The sequence below is a fragment of the Colobus angolensis genome, unplaced genomic scaffold, assembly GCF_000951035.1.
Source record: "Colobus angolensis palliatus isolate OR3802 unplaced genomic scaffold, Cang.pa_1.0 Scaffold27, whole genome shotgun sequence".
NCBI lineage: Eukaryota > Metazoa > Chordata > Mammalia > Primates > Cercopithecidae > Colobus > Colobus angolensis.
In genome coordinates this window covers 6,630,743-6,650,676 of record NW_012115932.1, presented here as the reverse complement: position 1 = coordinate 6,650,676, position 19,934 = coordinate 6,630,743, and positions in this window count along the sequence as shown.

The window sequence follows — 19,934 nt, the reverse complement described above, 5'->3', positions numbered from 1 at the left end:
GGTGGCTCACGCCTGTAATCCTAGCAGCTTGGGAGGCCGAGATGGGCGGATCACGAGGTCAGGAGATCGAGACCACCCTGGCTAACACGGTGAAACCCCATCTCTACTAAAAATACAAAAATTATCCGGGCGTGGTGGCAGGCGCCTGTAGTCCCAGCTACATGGGAGGCTGAGGCCGGAGAATGGCGGGAACCCAGGAGAAGAGCTTGCAGTGAGCCGAGATCGCCACTGCACTCCAGCCTGGGCGACAGAGCAGACTCAGTCTCAAAAAAAAAAAAAAAAAAAAGCATTTTGATAGATTCCTAGTCTTCCCCAGTTCACTATGCCATTGCATTCCCCAAAGAGCTGAGTATGAGTTAGAATGCTTTCAACAACCACTAGTACAAAACCCTATCAACAGCGGCTTCAATATTAAAGGCAGTCATTCACCTTTGATGACAAGAAGTCTGGGGGTACATGGGTCCAAGGTTGACTCAGTAGCGGTTGTTGGTGCAGTGTCTCTGGTTCTCTTGTCCCTTCCTTCATGGCTAGAGGATGGTGGCAGCATTGTTCAGTCTCAGGTCTTTATAGGTAAGTATCTTACACAGGAAGCAAAATGGTGAATATAAAAAGGTTTTCTTGGTGTGCCTCTTTTCAAGGAGGAAAATCTTTCTCTGACGCATGCAATGAATTTAGGGTAATTTTTATTGGCAAGAACTGAACCACCTGTTCATTCTAAGACCAATTGCAGGTAAAGGAAATATCATTTTAATGATTTGCTTGGACTAGTCATAATTCATTCCTCAGAGCTAGGCACATGACTGCTCGAACAAAATTGGATTGTTAGCAAGGAAGAAAGTCTGGCTGCTGTGTAGGCACTTTAGAATATCTGCTAGAGGGCTCTGATGTAAACACAGGTTTTTCCTTAATTATTATAGCTTTACTTCTTTACTAATATGCCACACCATCAGCAACTCATAATTGTACAGTTTCACAGTTTTACAAGGGGTTAACATTCACGTTATCTTATTTGTTCTTCCAAACCACGCAGAGGAGGAAAGTAGAAGTGGGTATAATTTTCAGCATTTCACTGATATGCAGAAGTTCCTGGGTAAAGGAACTTGCCCAGGGTTGCACAGCTTAAAAAATATAATCTGGATTTTAATGTCTTCTTATTGCAATCTGATGCTCCTTTAAAAAATATTCACTGTAGTCTTTTGTAGCAATGAAAGTCACTTTGTCTTCTCCCTTGGTTTTGCTTGTGGATAGCAGAGGAAGTCCTTGACTTTCTGTTCACTTCATGCTACAGGAGTGTTATGAAATTAGAAAGAAGGAGGTTTGTAATCCCATAAGAATATGTGCCCTTCATTATTTAATTCAAGAATAATTTATTAAGTATCACCTCTACCAAGTACTGTAGTAAGTTATGGGGATAATAGAAGACAAGACATTCATGGTTACTAAAACTTAGAATCTGAGAAAGGTGACTGAACATGGAATAATCAATCACATTAAAGTCTGAGACACGCTTTGAAGGGGAAGTATAGGATGTGTTGAAAGTACTTAGTCAAAGCATCAAATCCGGTCAATGGGAAAGGTGGTTACAAAAAATTTCCAGAAGAATTGCTGTTTAATTGGAAACTCTGGAAGTCACAAAGAGGGAAATGACCAAGTGATCAATATGCAATAGTTGCTCAATAAATGTTTTTGAGTGTCTTTACAAAAACCTTTATTGAGATATAATTCCCATAGCATACAATTCATCCATTTAAAGTGTATGCTTTAATGGTTTCTAGCATATTCTGAGAGTTTGTGCATGAAACAAATTGATATTAGAATATTTGTATTACTTCAGAAAGAAACCACGTATCCCCTAGTCATTACCCTGCCAAAATCCTCCTATCTCCACCCTACTAATCTACTTACTGTCTCTATTAATTTGTTTATTCTGGACATTCCATAGAATGAAATTATAAAATACGTAGTTTCTTCATAACCTAATCCTTTTAATTAGCATATTTTCAAAGTTAATTTGTGTTGAAGCATGCATCAGTACTTTATTCCTTTTTATTGCCAAATACTATTCCATTTTATGAATATAACACATTTTATTTATACACTAATCAGTTGATGGGCATTTGGATTATTCCCATTTGTTTAGCTATTATAAATAATGCTGCTCTGAACATTCATGCATAAGGTTTGTGTGTGGACATATGCTTTCACCTACACCTGTAAGTGAAATTACTGCATCAATGTTTAACATTTTGAGAAACTGCCAGACTGTTTTTCAAAGGAACTGAACCATTTTACATTCTCACCAACAATTATGGTGGTTTCGTATCCTTACCAACAGTTGCTATTTGTCCTTTGTTTTGATTATAACTATTCTAGTGTGTGTGAAGTGGTATCTCATTATGGTTTTCATTTTAATTTCCTTGGTGGCTAATAAAGTTGAGAATCTTTTCATGTGCTTATTGGTCAGTTGCTTATCTTTTTTGTCCTTCATGGTGCAAAAGTATTTAATCAACACATCAGTACACAAAAACACATAGCTTGTAGCTTATTGATGTGAAAAATCAGTACAGATCCTTGTTTTTACTTTCAGAAACTCAAAGGATTGGGAATTAAGTTCCTACTTTTTTTTTCTAGATATGTGACGTATATGTTTTCTTGTAAGTAATATTCTACCAAACATTGTAGTATACCAAAGCAGACAGATGACCAGTAAAGCTATTTACTACCTTCTGCTCATATTGAGCTCAATCGGTGGAACACTATTGTGGTAGGAGAGATTTTTATAGGAAGAAGAAATTACAGAGTCTGTACCTACCCCAACAGTGAACCTAACAAACTGGTTTATACAGAAAGGATTTTCTGCAAATATGCATAGACACATTTAACATGCTATAAGAACAGGATACCTTTTAGTCTGTCTCCAACACACAGCATACATTCATTGGTGCCCAGTAAAATAAGAGCAAAGGACAATGTAGGAAGCTTTTTTGCCTTTATAGCACTAAAGACTAAAAAGCACAGAGCATATAATACTTTGATCCTTGAATAATCATGAACATTCCAATATGATAACCACTAGGTAAGCTTGAGTATTCATCTATCCATATATATAGTTAAATAATGCTTAAGAGACACTTCTTGAAACAGTGTTACTACATCAGGACCAGAAGAAGACATAGTGACACTATGACTGCAAATGTTAAGACTAGTAGTTGACTTTCACATGTAGTTTTTAGGAAAAGGTCATCTCTTTCATCAGCTGATTCCTAAAGCCAAGACAAGCTGTCATCATAGAAGATTCCGAAATATCAAGACAGGCAGCTGGCTTGAGTAACACACTAGATAAATATAAGAAAACCCATTGAGACTGAAGGACTGAATTTCTGAACCATGTACAAAAGAGCTGTGAGTATGCAAAAAGATTCATGCAAAGCTGCTGGGACAAAGAGGGCTCCTGATAGTGGGTTAGTCCATGCTGTTAACGCACCAACAGGTATGCTGGGCCAGGGGCCCTCCAGGTGCAATGCTTGACATGGGCTTTCTTCACAGGGGTCTGACTCAGAAGCATCTGAGAGAGGTTTTTACTTGGGGAGGAGAGGAGTATTAGGGTTACTAAACACTTCAGGAGGCATACTAAGGTTAATGAATACAAAGAAGGTGTTTCAGGAGAAATATGTCCAGGAGGGTTAGGTAATTTTGGTTTTGACCCATCAATACATAACATGAGGGAATAGTTGCAGAACACAGTAAGTCTTTCCAAAATATATTCTTATGTCATTATTAGCTGAGCCTATTGGCCTTTTGGGCTGGTGACATCCGGAATGATCTCATTCATTGGCTAGAGGTAAGACCTAGTGTTTCAGATCGTTCTGGGAAGTTAACATAGAAGATGATTTACACAATGAAGTCACCACTAAACCACTGCTTAAGCCCAATCTCAGCCTTGGTTTTCTTCTTTGTAGTCCAGAAATCGTTCTTTAAATGCTATCAAACCTGTAAATGTGAACAGTATGTCAAATATGTCACCAACCACTTCATCTTTATGGTGCTGTAATGTCGTAAAGGCTGCTGTGTTAAATCCAAGCATCTGCCCCAGCAGCTGGTCTTTAATATACTTTTCTACCAAAGAACTATATTCACTAAAAGTAGGCATGTAGGTGAGTTTATTCTTTAATGTGTCTTCAAATTCCTCACAGTATTTTTCCAAGAAATTTCTCTGTAATAACTGCAACTCGTTATCCAGCATAATGTAGTATCCAGCTACAGCATAAAATTGTTCACCAGAGATGGAGGAGAAAGACAGTAAGAAGTTTTCTTCCTCTAAAGTGTTCATCCTCTCTCTGGAGCAGGCCTTTTGGTCTTCTATCCCTCCAGCGACCCAACAGATGGCTCTGTGTGTTGCTGCGGCTGCCTCTGTACAACCCGGCTTTGGATGACTGTCTATCAAATTCTTTGCCATTTTTAAATTGGGCTATTTATCTTTTTATTATATACTCGTAAGAATTCTTTATCTATTCTTGGTGTAAGTCCCTCATCACTTACATTATTTACACAAAATTTCTACTACGTTGAATTCTTTTTACCTTCCTATTGGTGTCATTTGAAGCAAAATTTAAAAAGATTTCAGCCAGGCACGGTGGCTCACACCTGTAATCCCAGCACTTTGGGAGGCCGAGGCCAATAGCTCACCTGAGGTCAGAAGTTCAAAACCAACCTGACCTACATGGTGAAACCCCATCACTAACAAAAGCACAAAATTAGCCAGGGTTGGTGGTAGGTTCCTGTAGTCCCAGCTACTCGGGAGGCTGAGGCAGGAGAATCACTTGAACCTGAGAGGCAGAGGTTGCAGTGAGCTGAGAGTGTGCCATTGCACCCCAGCCTGGGCAACAAGAGCAAAACTCTATCTTAAGGGAAAAAAAAAAGTTTTCAATTTTGATGATGCCTGGTCATTTGTTTTTGTTGACAGTGATGCTTGTGTTTTGTGTCGGATATTTTAAAAAATTGCATAATTCAGGATCATGAAGATTTTCTTTTAAGGTTTTATAGTTATTTTTGTTGCTTCTCAGATTCTACAGTTTTGTTATAACTCTGAACACTTAGGACTTTGATTACATTTTGAGCTAATTTTTGTATATGATGTCAATTGAATGGTTGAGATTCTAATTCCAGTAAGTATGGGACTCTGGTCTTTATATCAACATCAGCCTCACTTGGGAATCTTTTTCACAATGCAAATACTCAGGTCCCCATCCCAAATCTCTCAGTCATAACCTTTGAGGGTATAGCAGAGAATCTGCATTTTCACAAGTTCACAGGTAGTTCTTAAACACTCTAAAATTTGAAAGGTGTTGCCTTAGAAAGTTGCAAACAACTTTACCATTCATTCCTACTAACCAACTTCCTCTCCAGCTCTACCATGGGAAAGTACCACTTTAGTGGTAACTGGCAGAACATCTTTTATTTTAAAATGGTAGATAGTAACCCTCAACTTTCAACAAAGGGTGACTCAACATCTCTGACTGTTTCAAACCAGAAGATCATCTTGTCCAACTACGCTTTTAATGTTTTATATTAAAATTATTATTCATCCAGAGTCTGTATTTTCACATGGTTTAAACACTGGCTTAAATTTATGTTCAAGTAAAACCTTTCTGTGGACTAGCAAAAGTCCATAGACCCTAATTTTGTGGGCTCTGACTTATGACACACATACACACACACACACAAGTTTTGATTTTTAGGTTTTTTTTTTTTTTTTTTTTTGAGATGGTATCTTGCTCAGTTGCCCAGGCTGCCAGGCAGTGGGGCAATCTCGGCTCACTGCAAGCTCCACCTCCCAGGTTCATGCCATTCTCCTGCCTCAGCTTCCCAAGTAGCTAGAACTACAGGTGCCTGCCACCACGCCTGGCTAATTTCTTTCTTTCTATTTTTTTTTTTTTTTTTGCATTTTTAGTAAAGACGGGGTTTCACCATGTTAGCCAGGATGGTCTTGATCTCCTGACCTCGTGATCCGCCCACCTCAGCCTCCCAAAATGCTGTGATTACGGGCATGAGCCACCGCGTCCAGCCTGTTTTTTGGATTTTTTTTGAGATGGAGTCTTGCTCTGTCTCCCAGGCAGGAGTGCAGTGGCATAATCTCAGCTCACTACAACCTCTGCCTCCTGGGTTCAAGCGATTCTCCTTCCTCAGCCTCCTGAATAGCTGGAATTACAGGTGTGCACCACGATGCCAAGCTAGTTTTTGTGTTTTTAGTAGAGACGGGGGTTTCACTATATTGGTCAGGCTGGTCTCGAACTCCTGACCTTGTGATCCACCAGCCTTGACTTCCCAAAGTGCTGGGATTACAGGCATGAGCCACCGCACCTGGCTACACATTAGTTTTTTAGAATTGCCTTTTAAATTTATTGGGACATGAACAAATAAAAAATTACATTTCTGGGTGAAATGTTTGTTCTGAGGAAAAATAGTTATTTTATAAATTGTCTTTAGCTTGAAAACTGAGAAGACATAGTAATACAATATACATAGTTCTAGGCTTATCATAGTTTACAGATGTATTCTGTAATGTGGTTAGCTATTTATTCCAGCTTTTTTGGATACATTTTGATGCGGCAAGCATCTCAGCAGTAAATAGAATATAAGGAAGACAATTTCAGAGTATGCAATTTTGATCACATGCTTTTAAAGGAGGAAGACAGTCAACCTATTAAAGAAAACTCAACTAATGCATGAATTCTAAGACACATGGGTTTATCTGAATAAGAGATTAAAAACACTCTATACCCTGAACACATGTATCATTTGGTAACTCTTAAAATAATTATTTGAAACTAGATAGTATTGAATATTATCCTTTTTATCTATGTCCATTACATACAAACACCCACACACATTCACACACATGCATTAAAAATAAGTCATTCAAACCACCCCAGTCTCCTATATATCTAGAATCTATTCTATCCTGGTCCATCATATAATTCTACAAAAACTGAATCACCAGATCACTGCTTATAAGTAGGTTTGGTCTCATAGTTGGAGCTTTTGTACATACAGATTATTATAATTTCAGGTTAAGCAAAAGCTCTATGTTGGTTTGTATTCATGTCATGTCCTTTGCAAAATGTCAACTCCTCTCTATTTTTTAAAGAGAAAGGCAAATTATTATTGCACAGATAGAAACATTTCTGACCTACGTGGGAATGACTTCCCTTCCCATTGCCAAGGATAAACAGTACAAGTACAGTTGTTCCTGCCAGGCGGAACTTTCATCTCAAAGAAGTTTTGGTGCGTAAGATTTATATTTATGACATAAACATTTGTAGCTCTCCATGGAGATGAGAAGTGTCTAAGAACTTAAACTCTGTAGCCACATAGACCTGCGTTCAAATACTGTTTCTACCAGCTACTAGCTATGCAGCTCTGGACACGTCACAATTCTAAGTCTCAGTCACTTCAGAAATGAAACTGAAGGAGGGTGGATACCTACCTCCTTGTCCTTATTGGAAGACATATACACAAATTCGTGCATTCCAAACAATCCAGTTAAATCCATGAACCCATTCTGTAATTACAAGGTTACTTATGGAAGGGCTAAAGGTGATGACCTAAAGAGTACCACGTTTTAAATGAAACCTTTGCAAAGAATGTACTCATCCCTTCTACTGACTATCACTTGCTTTTATGATCCTAAGTAATATGGGTTAGTAATTAATTTTATATTTGAGCCATTTTATAGATTTCTCTAAGCTTCATTCATTCATATAAACCCAAACTCAAATATCCATAGAATTTGTAACTCCAACTGCGCAGTTCACTTCATAGCTCTCAACTGATTTATATTTTCCAATGCCTAACTTTCAGAGAGTGTTAACTTGACAGATGAGAAATATTTTTGTCTTTTCCTTCCCTCATGGATCTTGCTGAGAGAAACACCTAGAAAGCCCATGAGAATGGAAGGGAGAGAAGCTCTTTATTGTGGTTTGGCCAATGACTACTGTTTTTAACATGCCAGTTCCTATGGGCAAAACACTGAAAGAAAATTGCACTTAAAAAGTAGTGTTCCATGCAATCTGCAGAAAAGTTTGGAAATTCACTTGGGTTTCTCAGGAAATTAAAACGCAGGAAAAATTGTACCAAAAAGATTAAGACAATTTTTAGATTACAAACACTTTCTGGGCAAGGATTCAAACCAATTCAAATAAGCAGCATAGAGGAGAACAAGGGAGGATTCAAGGACGACTGGGTACCACAAAATTGCAGGATTAGGTTAATTGGTATGGGTGGGAAGGCTTTCTATCAGGTTTAAGCAGTGAGCGTGTCTAAATAATGCTGAGAAAATTGAGTTAGAAAGTGTATACACAACACTTTGAAACCATGATGATTGCATTTCTGCTTAAACCAGAGATTGAGCTAACGGAAATCTTTTTTCTGTTTATTCACATGTGCAAGAGAGAAAGGACATCTAGAATTAAATCTGAAGGCAAGCTCATGAGCTGAGTTCGTTGTCTGCAACTCTAATACAATGATTCTGGTTGCAGATCTTTTAAAAAGTGCTTTTACTTACTTAGCTTCTCACTTATGTCAAATAAAATTTAAACAGTGAAAGTGCATAAGCTCAATTGCAGGAGATTGGGGAAGCAAGCATAATCATTTTTCTACAATTTTGTATATGATCATCATGGCAGTCAAAGTTGATGTTACATGTATTTCTGTTTAGTTTTTCATTCAGTCTTTTTGAAAGAGTACATATTTGCTAAATCCAAGCTTTAAACCTGATGGTTTTTTATTTGCGAAAAAATTGGACAACCTTGCTTGGCAAAGAGAATGTTGGATTACTTGCATAGAATATTTCTAATGCTATTAAAAAAGGAGATAGAAAGAGAGGGGTGATTCAGATAATCAGTTAATGTTTGTAAACCTAACAACAATATGCATTTTCATGCCATTCCTTCATACATAAAATTACTTTCCCCAAGTATCTGGCATTGTTATAAGTAGTCAATATCATTCTTTAAAACTTATAGTACATCACTCTTGCGTGTTTAGTTTCCTCATTGAAAGCAACTGAAACAATCTCTTAATACCCTGAGGAAAAAAATCAATTTAATAAAAAGTTTTAGGAATTCACAGAGTAGACTAAAGCCTGGAGAATCATACTTGCAAGGTATAAGGAGGCCAGGAGAGGTAGAGGAAAAGCTTGATTGAGGCTTGCAATCAGGGAGCTCAGTACCATATTTAAGAATACAACAGGCCAGGCGTGGTGGCTCACGCCTGTAATCCTAGCAGCTTGGGAGGCCGAGGCGAGCAAATCACGAGGTCAGGAGTTCAAGGCCAGCCTGGCCAAGATGGTGAAACCGCCATTTCTACTAAAAATATAAAAATTAGCCAGGCGTGGTGGGTCACACCTGTAATCCCAGCACTTTGGGAGGCCAAAGTGGGTGGATCACAAGGTCAAGAAATCGAGACCATCATGGCCAACATGGTGAAAACCCATCTCTACAAAAATTCAAAAATTAGCCAGGTGTGGTGGTGGGCACCTGCAGTCCCTGCTACTCAGGAGGCTGAGGCAGGAGAATCGCTTGAACCTGGGAGGCAGAGGTTGCAATGAGCCAAGATCATGCCACTGCACTCCAGCCTGGCAACAGAGCAAGACTCTGTCTCAAAAAAAAAAAGAAAAAATCAAGTAAAAAAGAGTAGATTTGGACCTTGTGATTGGTGCATGTATGTCCATATGACTGTTAATTAAATGGCCAGAAGAGGATTCTATAGCTCTTGTCTGTCTAGCTTCTATAGAGGGATATGAAGAATTGTATATTTTCAATGAAGAATTGCCCTCCAAGGAGGAAAGACGTTGAATGCCTTGCAGGCTCGCGCGAGCGCGCACACACACACACACACACACACACAAAATCTCTCTCTCTTTCTCTCTCTCTTTTATACAAATACACTCTAGTGCTCAAAAAAATGCTTTTTAAATTTATAGCATTTGAGTCAGGTAAGATTAAACGAACCTAGTGTAGCAATACGGTTATCTGTAATGACTTGCTAATAAAGGTTTGCTAGAGCTAGTCACAGCTTACAAAGAAAGTTCCAGAATATGTATTCTATAAAAGTATACATGTTTTTATTGCTATATAATGGTCATACATATTTGGGGGTATATGTAACATTTTGATACCTGTATACAATATGTAATGATCAAATCAGAGTAATTGGGACATCTGTCAACTTAAACAGTTGCCTTTTCTTTTTGTTGGAAACATTAAAATTCTTCTTTTCGAGCTATTTTGAAATAAACAAATTATTGTTAACTATAATTTCCCTAGTGTACTATCTGTATTCTATGAATTTAAAATTGGTACAAAGTAAATAGTGTTTCTGGTGAAAGTTTCCTTTGAAGATATTGGGGAAGAATCATGATTCACCAAGATATCATGGTTTAAGAACCTTTTTTTAGAGATGGAGTCTCACTTTATTGTCCAAGCTGAAGTGTAGTGTTGCAATCATAGGTCACTGAAATCTCAAATTCCTGGGCTCAAGCAATCCTCCCATCTCAGTCTCTTGAGTAGCTGGAACCACAGGTGTGTGCCACCATGCCCAGATATTTTTAAATTTTTGTTGGAGAAAGGGCATTTCACCATGTTATCTAGGCTGGTCTTGAACTCCTGGACTCAAGCAATCTACCTGCCTCAGCCTCCTAAAGGGTTGGGATTACAGGTGTAAGCCACTGCACACAGTCAAAAATTTCTGAGTATTAACAAATACTAACTTTAACTCTCTCTATATATAATAATAAACCAGGTATAAGTCAAGGGAATCATCTCAGTTAGACCTGCTATCCAGATTCAGAACCAGGGTGGATTTAAGGCATAATAGAGAGTATAAGGGTGTATTTTGAGTAACTTGACTATTTAACTCTTTACTATGGTTTGACTGTTTGAATGTGTCCCCTACAAAATTTATGTTGAAACTTAGTACTCATTGCGTTGGTATTAAGAGTTAGGGCTTATGAGAAGTGATTAAGTCATGAGGTCCCTGCCCTTATGAATGAAGGAGCTGGAGGAAACTAGCTTAGGTGCTTTTGCTCTTTTGCTCCCCTGCCATGTGAAGACACAGCATTCAAGGCACCATCTTGAAAGCAGATATCTGGCTCTCACCAGACACTGACCCTGCTGGTACTTTCATCTTACATTTTCCAATCTCCAGACATGTGAAAAATAAATTTCTATTATTTACAAATTATTCAGCTACATGTATTTTGTTTTAAGAGCCCAAAACTGATTAAGACATTTCTCTATCCAATATCTTAAAATAAAAAAGTAGTAGTATCAGTGGACAAAAAATATTGGTGCATGACTTTTATGTTCTTTCTCTTTTTCATTTAATTTTTCTTAGAGTTTTTAATTTTTTTTCTAAGAGGTGTCTACTTCAAATTTTACAAGTTTTTGGAGACTTCGCCACAATTAGATATATGGACAATCTTAGTGCCATGCAATTTGTGCCAAAAGAGAGTAAGAAAGTGAGGAATAAACAATACATTGTGCAGCCAAATGAATGATTTATTATCATTATTCTTTGAAGAAATGAGGACTCATTGTGAGGTGTCATTATGAGGCCCAGGCTGGTCTTGAACTCCTGGACTCAAGCAACCCTCCCGCCTCAGCCTCCCAAAGTGTGATAAGCGTGAGTCATTGTGTCCAGCCCCAAATGAATCATTTAGGCTAAGGACATGTTTATACTTTGGCTTTTTCTTGTTATGTCTGTTGCTGTTCTTCAAAACTACTTTTGAGGCTTGCCTAAGAGCATAAGGAGTTGAATTTTAATCTTCTAAATGAAAAACTCCATGTTTCACTAAAGAAAAAATATGCAGATTTTTTTCTGAATTACTGTGACTATGAATTTATTTCACTGGAATGCAATTTAAAACCATTACACTAATTTCTTATGCAAATATATCAAAATCGACAATTTTTATTTTGGTTTATAACTCATTGAACACTTAGTCATGTAAATGGAGAAAAGTGACTTGTTATCAAAACAAAAATAAAGTAGGAATTAAACTGGCAATTTCCAAAAGCATAGTTAAATTATTTCAAAGGAAAATCCCTGGATGAGTGGCAGAAATCCATTAGGACAAGCAAAGTTGTAGTCCATTCTCGGAGAGTCTGAGCCAGGGGTTGCAGTAAATCGGGTTCCTTGTGAAGGTTCATGGCCTCCTGCAAAGTCTTCACTAGCACATTGGATACTGTTTGTACTACTCAGTGTTCTTGGTTGCAAACAACGAAAGAAGACTTTGGCTGATTAAACAGACAATGAGTTTGTTAAAAGAATATTGGGAGTTTGTCTAATTGTTGAGGTCCTGGAAAACAAAACTCAAAGTTAGCAGCCAGAAACTATGTTCAAAATTGGATAATAAATTGGCTCATTGGTAAAACTGAAAGTTTTTCTTGGTCCTATAATTTTCAGATACTGCTACTGTTGCTATAAAGACAAAGTGATCCATTATTACCACCCTCACTTTTTAAATGACTGGTTTTGATGCACTTACCAGACTGTGGCTAGGTCAAATGCCTCTGTCACAGCACTGTAGCTCTAATGGTGGAAGACAGATAGTCATAAGATGAGGAATTGCAGAAACACAAAAAAGAGCTTCAGTATTCTAAAAGTGGGAATGTAGAATTCATTCTTTATGTTCTTTAGGGAGTTCATAAAACCCCACAAATTACACTCTAATATAACTATATGTAAAGCTTATTTTAAAGGATATTTCAAAAGAGCCTCCAAAATATTTTCCCTCATCAGCATTTCCCATTAGTTAATGTAACCATCTTAAAAATATATATTAAGGCCAGGTGCGATGGCTCAAACCTGTAATCCCAGCATTTTGGGAGGCCGAGGCAGGCGGATCACCTGAGGTTGGGAGTTTGAGAACAGCCTGGCCAACATGGCAAAACCTCGTCTCTACTAAAAATACAAAAATTAGCCAGGCGTGGTGGCATATGCCTGTAATCCCAGCTCACTCGGGACACTGAGCCAGGAGAGTTGCTTGAGCTTGGGAGGTAGAAGCTGCAGTGAGCCGAGATAGATCGTGCCATTGTACTATAGCCTAGGCAACAGAGTGAGACTCACTCTCTCTCTCTGTTTCTTTCTGTCTCTCTCTCGATACATATATATAGAGAGAGTTTTCTGGGAATATAGGCAGCTTGCTTTCTTTGATAGTTATAAAAGACTCTCTCTCTCTCTCTCTCTGTCTATATATATATGTCTCTCTCTCACATTTGGAAGAAGGATGCTAATAAGCTCCTATCACCATAAATCTTAAGTAAAATTTTTTCCTGGTTGACAGAATGGAACATGGAAAGATGATTACATTTTTGAAGGATGGAGGAATGTGGAAGGGCAAAACTCTAGGGAGTAACTTTATTACTATCCCCTGAATTTTCAGTCAAATACTAATCCAGGTGATATTGTGAAAGAACTTTGCAGAAGACATTTTGGAATATTAATCAACTCCCTTTAACATGAGGAGATTGTGATGGTGAGCCCAGTGTAATCTTGAGTCTTTAAAAGCAGAAGTGGGAAGCAGAAGTGTCAGAGAGATGTAGAAGAGAGAAGCAAGAGGAGAAATGAGGCTAACAGGGAGGTCAGAGAGATGCAAAGCATGAAAACCAACTGTGCTGTTGACTTTGAAGATGGAGTGAAGAAAGCTATGAGCCAAGGATGGGCATTTCAACGTCCGGAAGTTGAGAATGACCCACTTCACCCACTGCTACCAGCCAGCAAGAAAATGAGAACCTCAGACACACAATTGTAAAGATCTGAATTTGACTAACAACCTGAATAACCTTGAAAACAAATTTTTCCCGAAGATGCCAGAAAGTAACACAGTAACATGTTGATTCTGGCTTTGCGAAACCTGACACAGAAAACTAGCTGAGCCCGGGAATGCCTAGATATCTAATCCACAGAATTCTCATATAATAAATTTCTGTGGTTTAAGTCACTCTGTTTGTAGTAATTTGTTTTGGTAGCAGTAGAAAAATAATAAAAGGACAGAAGTGACTGAGATGTGGAATAAAAGCTGGTCTTTTAACAAGTGAGCCATATAGATAAGACAACATACCAGCACCAAGTGCCTTGGGTATAGATATTCAGAGATGGGAAGTAGAATTTGGAAGGAAGAGGAAAAATACTGTGAAAAGCAATCTGAAGACTATTGAAGACATATTTGATCTTCATTCCTGCTCTTGGGTTTCCACCCTGAATATGCCCTTTTTTGTAGAATATTACCGTCATTTACAGATCAAAAGATCTTTGGTTTAAATCTGCAAGAATGACCAATAAAAATGGAGGATAATTTAGAATTTCTACAGATTGATGCAGAGAGCAAAATATATTTCCTTGATCCACAGACCCCACAATGTAGTCAGAATGCTTTTCAGTATTTTCCTGAGTGAATATGTGGGTGTAGTCATAAAGTATGCCAATACTAGGTACTGGATACTTACATAGAAAGTAATCCTTCATTTCCCAAACACTGAATGTATTTTTTAAACAATGACAATATTTGCTCTTGTTTATGCTTCTATAATGATAAACATTTGAGTAGGTTTTACTTTTAAAATAGAAAATAAAAAGTAACAGATGGGTTGAGTTATTTCCAAATAGACATTTGTTTTAATTACCTGTGATAAGAAGATAAAGACTTTTGGTCCAATGAATGTAACACTGTTAAAAGTTTGTTGTCAGACTTTGATATATGACCAAATTGAGAATTTTGGAATGTTGGGAGACAGTCAGATTAGGATACCTCTGACGTCCTGGAATTGACAACAACTGAGCAATTTTGGAGGTAATGAGAGAGAAGCAAAGTACCCCAGCTAGAAGTAGCTGGAAGTAGGAGTAGAATGTTCCGTGAGCTAGAGGTAGGATTAGAATACCACGTTGTGCACGTGTACCGTAGTACTTAAAGTATGTGTGTGTGTGTGTGTGTGTGTGTGTGTATATATATATATGAATATCATATATTTTTATTCATATTGTCTTTTGACCAATCACCTGAGGCTGAATTTCAAGTGCAGCAAAACACTAAAAAAGTCACTTAAAATTGACAAATTAGGAACAATGTATATTAAAAACAAAATGAACAATAAAAATATTCCTCTATATCAACCAGGACTCTGTGCTATAATCATTAAAAATGGTAATTTAAAATAACTTTTAAAATAAAATAACTTTATTGGCTTACATAATTTGAAAGTCTGTGGGTAATGGCCTTGTCACTGGCTCTAAGACATCATTGGGGACCCTCTGAGTTGTCAGTCACATCTTAAGGCTTGTTTCTATCATAATAGAAAAAAATGAATGTCCCAATCCTAGTTGTCAAACAAATCGTATCACACTACCCAAAAAGAGAGATAGAAATGGCTTCTGATAGCTTTTTTTTTTTTTTTAACTATCAAAGAAAGAAAGCTCCCTATATCCCCCCAAAAATACCTACTCTTTCTGCTTTGGCCCCAAGTCAGTCACATGCCTTATTTCTTACCCAATCTCAATTACAGGAAATTGTCATGTGCTGACTGACTTAGGCCTAGGTTAGTTGAATTAATAGAACCCACAACTGGGAGATAGAGTCCATCTCTACCAAACACATGGCTTCACAAAATAATTGTTGGGGTAACTATCTTAATGCCCACTATGATCTCCATCTGAAAATCTCAGACTTCTTCCTTGATTCCTTAGAAAAGATTAGCTCCCATAATAATTTGCATATCTCTCATGATAAGAATTTTTGCACTTTGTAGGTTTTCTATGTCTACTGCTGAATTTTTATCTGAAATTTTATAGTGAAAATTGTCAAACCTACAGATAAATTGAAAGAATTATAGATTGAATATTTTATATTTACTCTCCACCTAGATTCCACAATTATCATTTTGCTATATTTGCATTATCACGTATCTGTCTATATGTGTATCTATCCATTAATCAAATTTACTATATTCTGCTGGATTCTGGTCTGTTTGAAGGAAAGAGAACTTCTGTATTGTTCAATGTTGTATCCTCTGCATACTAGCATAATATCTGACATATAGAAAGATCTCAATAAACATTAGGGAAGGAAGAGAAGGAGATAAGGAAGGACGGAGTCAGGGAGGTAAAGATCGCTTTTTTGTGTGTGAAATAAGGGTTTATTTTCAGCTTAACCAGAGCAACATGTACCACGATAGGTCACGCTCAATTTAAGAGGTCACTAAGCAATATTGTATGTTGAAGTCAACATGAATTTTAGACCATGTCTTTGAAAATGAGTACAAAATTAGGGATATTAATGTTTTTTCAGTAGTTGGGTACATGATCAGAAATCCACATACACATTCATACCTATTTTCCTTTAGCCAGACATCATTCAAAACATAGTTTATGAAATAATTTTGGTGGAATTAAACTTGAAATGTTCATAATTGTGTAATTAATTATAATCAACTTTGATTACATTTGCTAATTAATGCAAGTTCATAAGCATGGCACTTTGTGCAGTGACTCGCAGCAGTAGGTGTGAGAAGGATGGTGGTTTGAAAATGATAATACATTCAAGAATTCTTCTTTATGGTTTCTTCTAAAAACCTCCAACAGGCAGCTTCTAAAGGTCAGTGAGGTCACATTTGTCCTTTCATATCCAGACTGTTGGCAAAGGTTAAGGGTTCATTTGGCAATCAACTGCAGTGTCAGTTCAAGTGCTGCTAAAGCCATCTGTGAAGTGATTGTGTCAGCAGGATAACAGAAGGACACTACACCTACCTGCTAGAACAGAGAGGTGATCTGCCAATAGCATTTAAGGAGAACAACATTTAACCTAGGCAACTACTGCAGGAATCATTTCAGAGCCCCTTTAAAATAGAAAAAATATCAATAACTTTGCAGTTGCAATTGGGACATCTGCTTCTACGGGCTCAGAGATACCATGGTTCTCAGCATACGGAAGGTCGATGTGTCTAATTTTATCCCTTTTTTATTCCTCAAGTGGATGGTAAACTCAGGAAGCAAGCCTTATACAAGTCTTTTTTTTTAATTTCAAAAAAGACATTTCTGTTGGGAAAGTAAAAATTCGTCCACGTTTATGATTTAAAATTGTCTTTCTGTTGTGAAACATATTTTAGTGATTAATGCAAACAACAAGTATTTGCAGTTTTATGTGTGTATCATGTGTTCCTATTGGTTGCACAAAAGCAGTCTTTTGTATTCTTTATCAATAAACCTGAGTAGCACAGAAAATTTTATTATCCCCATTTAATTGATGAGAACATTGACAATCAGAGGAAAAGAAACTGATAGGCCTTTAGGACCAGGTCTACTGCCTTATAACTTCGTTGTATTGCCTTATCTCTTGACAACTATCTTCCTGCCTTATGAAGAAGCTATGTCTTTTCAGGTAATAATGCTATGGTTTCACAATGAAAAGAATCTATAGCATTTTTGGAGCCAATGAGAGAATAAGTGTATATGTTTACCTATATTATGTTGGGTTTGTGTAGTGATTTGCGGGACTAAGGCTAAGAATCTATTTTATGCAACTGCCACCCTTTTTTTCCTTAACTGCCTTCCAACAAAGAGAGTCGAATTTCCATATGAAGGTGATTTTTAATCAGAAATAAGCACTCTCAATTTTGTATATGTGCTGCACCTTCGTGAATATTTCTTTCATTTGGGCCAAATTATACTAACAGGACTCTTTCTGGTCCAAGTGCCAGAAACCCACTTGCAAGGCTTACACAAAACAGGACTTTTATAGCCTCAGGAAATAAAAACCTACCTGGGAAAGTCTAAGCTTCTGACAGAGTGGACTCCAGGTGCTCAAATGATGTTTTCAGGACTTTCTCCTTCCTTTGTTTGAGTCTGCTTCCTTTTAGGGTAACATTAGTCTCTGGCAAGCCTTCCTTTAAGGTAGAAGAAGGATTAGTAGCAGATCCAGACTCACATCCTATTCACTTAGCAGTACTCGTTCATTTTTTTGCATGAACATACATTTGTTTATAAATAAAAATAATACATACTTATGGTGTACAGCATGATGTTTTGAAATATGTATACATTATAAAATGATAACCATAATCAATCTAACACATCCATTGCCTTACATAGTTACCATTATGTGTTTGTGCATGTGTGATGAGAACACCTAATGTCTATATTCTTAGCAAATTTCTAGTGTATAATATATTATTATTAACTGTAGTCACCATATTTAAATTAGATTTCCAGAACTTATTCATCTTATAATTAAAAATATGTTTTCTGTAACCAACCTCCCATTTCCCTCATGCCTTGACCCTTGATAACTACACTTCTACTTCTACTCTCTATTTCTGTGAGTTCAACTTTTTAAGACTCTACAAGCAATATTTGTCTTTCTATATCTGGCTTATTTCACTTAAGATAATGCCCTCCAGGTTTATCCATATTGCAAATAGCAGAATTTCCTTCTCTTTTAAAACTGAATAATATTCCACTGTGTGTGTGTATACACAAATGTTGTATAGGTACAATTTCTACATATACAATATACAATCTAAGTATCTCTTAAAGATGAATGGATACATTGTAATATATATTGTAATATATATATTTACTTATATAATTTTCTAATTCATTGGTCTCTTAAGAAACATTTAGATTGTTTCCATATTTTGACTATTGTGAATAATGCTGCAATGAACATAGGAGTGCAGATGTACCTTTAAATAGTGATTTTATTTCCTTTAGATAGACACCTAGAAATGACACTGCTGCTGGATCATCCAGTAGCTTTTTTTTTTTTTTTTTTTGAGGAGCCTCCATGCTGTTTTCCATAATTTTTACCAGTTTACATTTCTACCAACAGTATATAAGGGCTCCCTTTTCTCCACATCCCTACCAGTACTTGTTATCATTTGCCATTTTTGATAATAGCCACCCTAACAGGTATGAGGTATTATTTCCTGTGGTCTTCATTTGAATTCCCATGATGATTGAACATCTTTTTATATCTCCTTTGGTCATTTGTATGTTTTTTTCGGCAATATGTCTATTCAGTTCCTTTACCTGTATTTTAACTGGGTTGTTAGCTTTTTTTTTTTTTTTGTAATTGAGTTGAATGAGTTTCTTCTATATTTGGGATATTAACTCCATACCAGATATATGGCTTGCAAATATTTTCTGTCATTCTGTATGCTGCCTTTTCATTTTGTTGGCTATTTTCTTTGCTGTGCGGTAACTTTCTAGTTTGATGTAGTCCCATTTGTCTATTTTTGCTTTTGCTTCTTCTGATTTTTGGCTCATATCTAAAAAATAATTGCTAGGACTAATGCCATGGAGATTATCCCCTATTTTCTTCCAAGTGTTTTACAGTTTAGGCCTTCTTAATGTATTAGGTGTTTAATACATTGTAAGTTGATTTTTGTTTATGATAAAACATAAGGATCCAATTTTATTGTATTTTTGCATGTGGATATTCAGTTTTCTCAACGACATTTATTGAAGTGACTATCTTTCCCCATTGAATATATTTGATGCCTTTATCAACAAGTAGTTGATTATATATATGTGAGTTTATTTCTGGGCTTTCTATTCTTTTCTATTGACCTATGTGTCTTTTTTATGTCAGTACCATACTGTTTTGATTTCTATAGCTTTGTAATATAATTTGAAGACAGGGTGTGTGATGCCTTCAGCTTTGCTCTTGTTCAAGATTGCTTTAGCTATTTGGAGGCTTTTACAGTTTCATATGTATTTTTGGATTGTTTTTCTGTTTCTATGAAAAAATACCAGTGGCTTCACAGAATTGGAAAAAACTGCTTTAAAGTTCATGTGGAACCAAAAAAGAGCCCGCATTGCCAAGACAAGCCTAAGTCAAAAGAACAAAGCTGGAGGCATCACGCTACCTGACTTCAAACTAT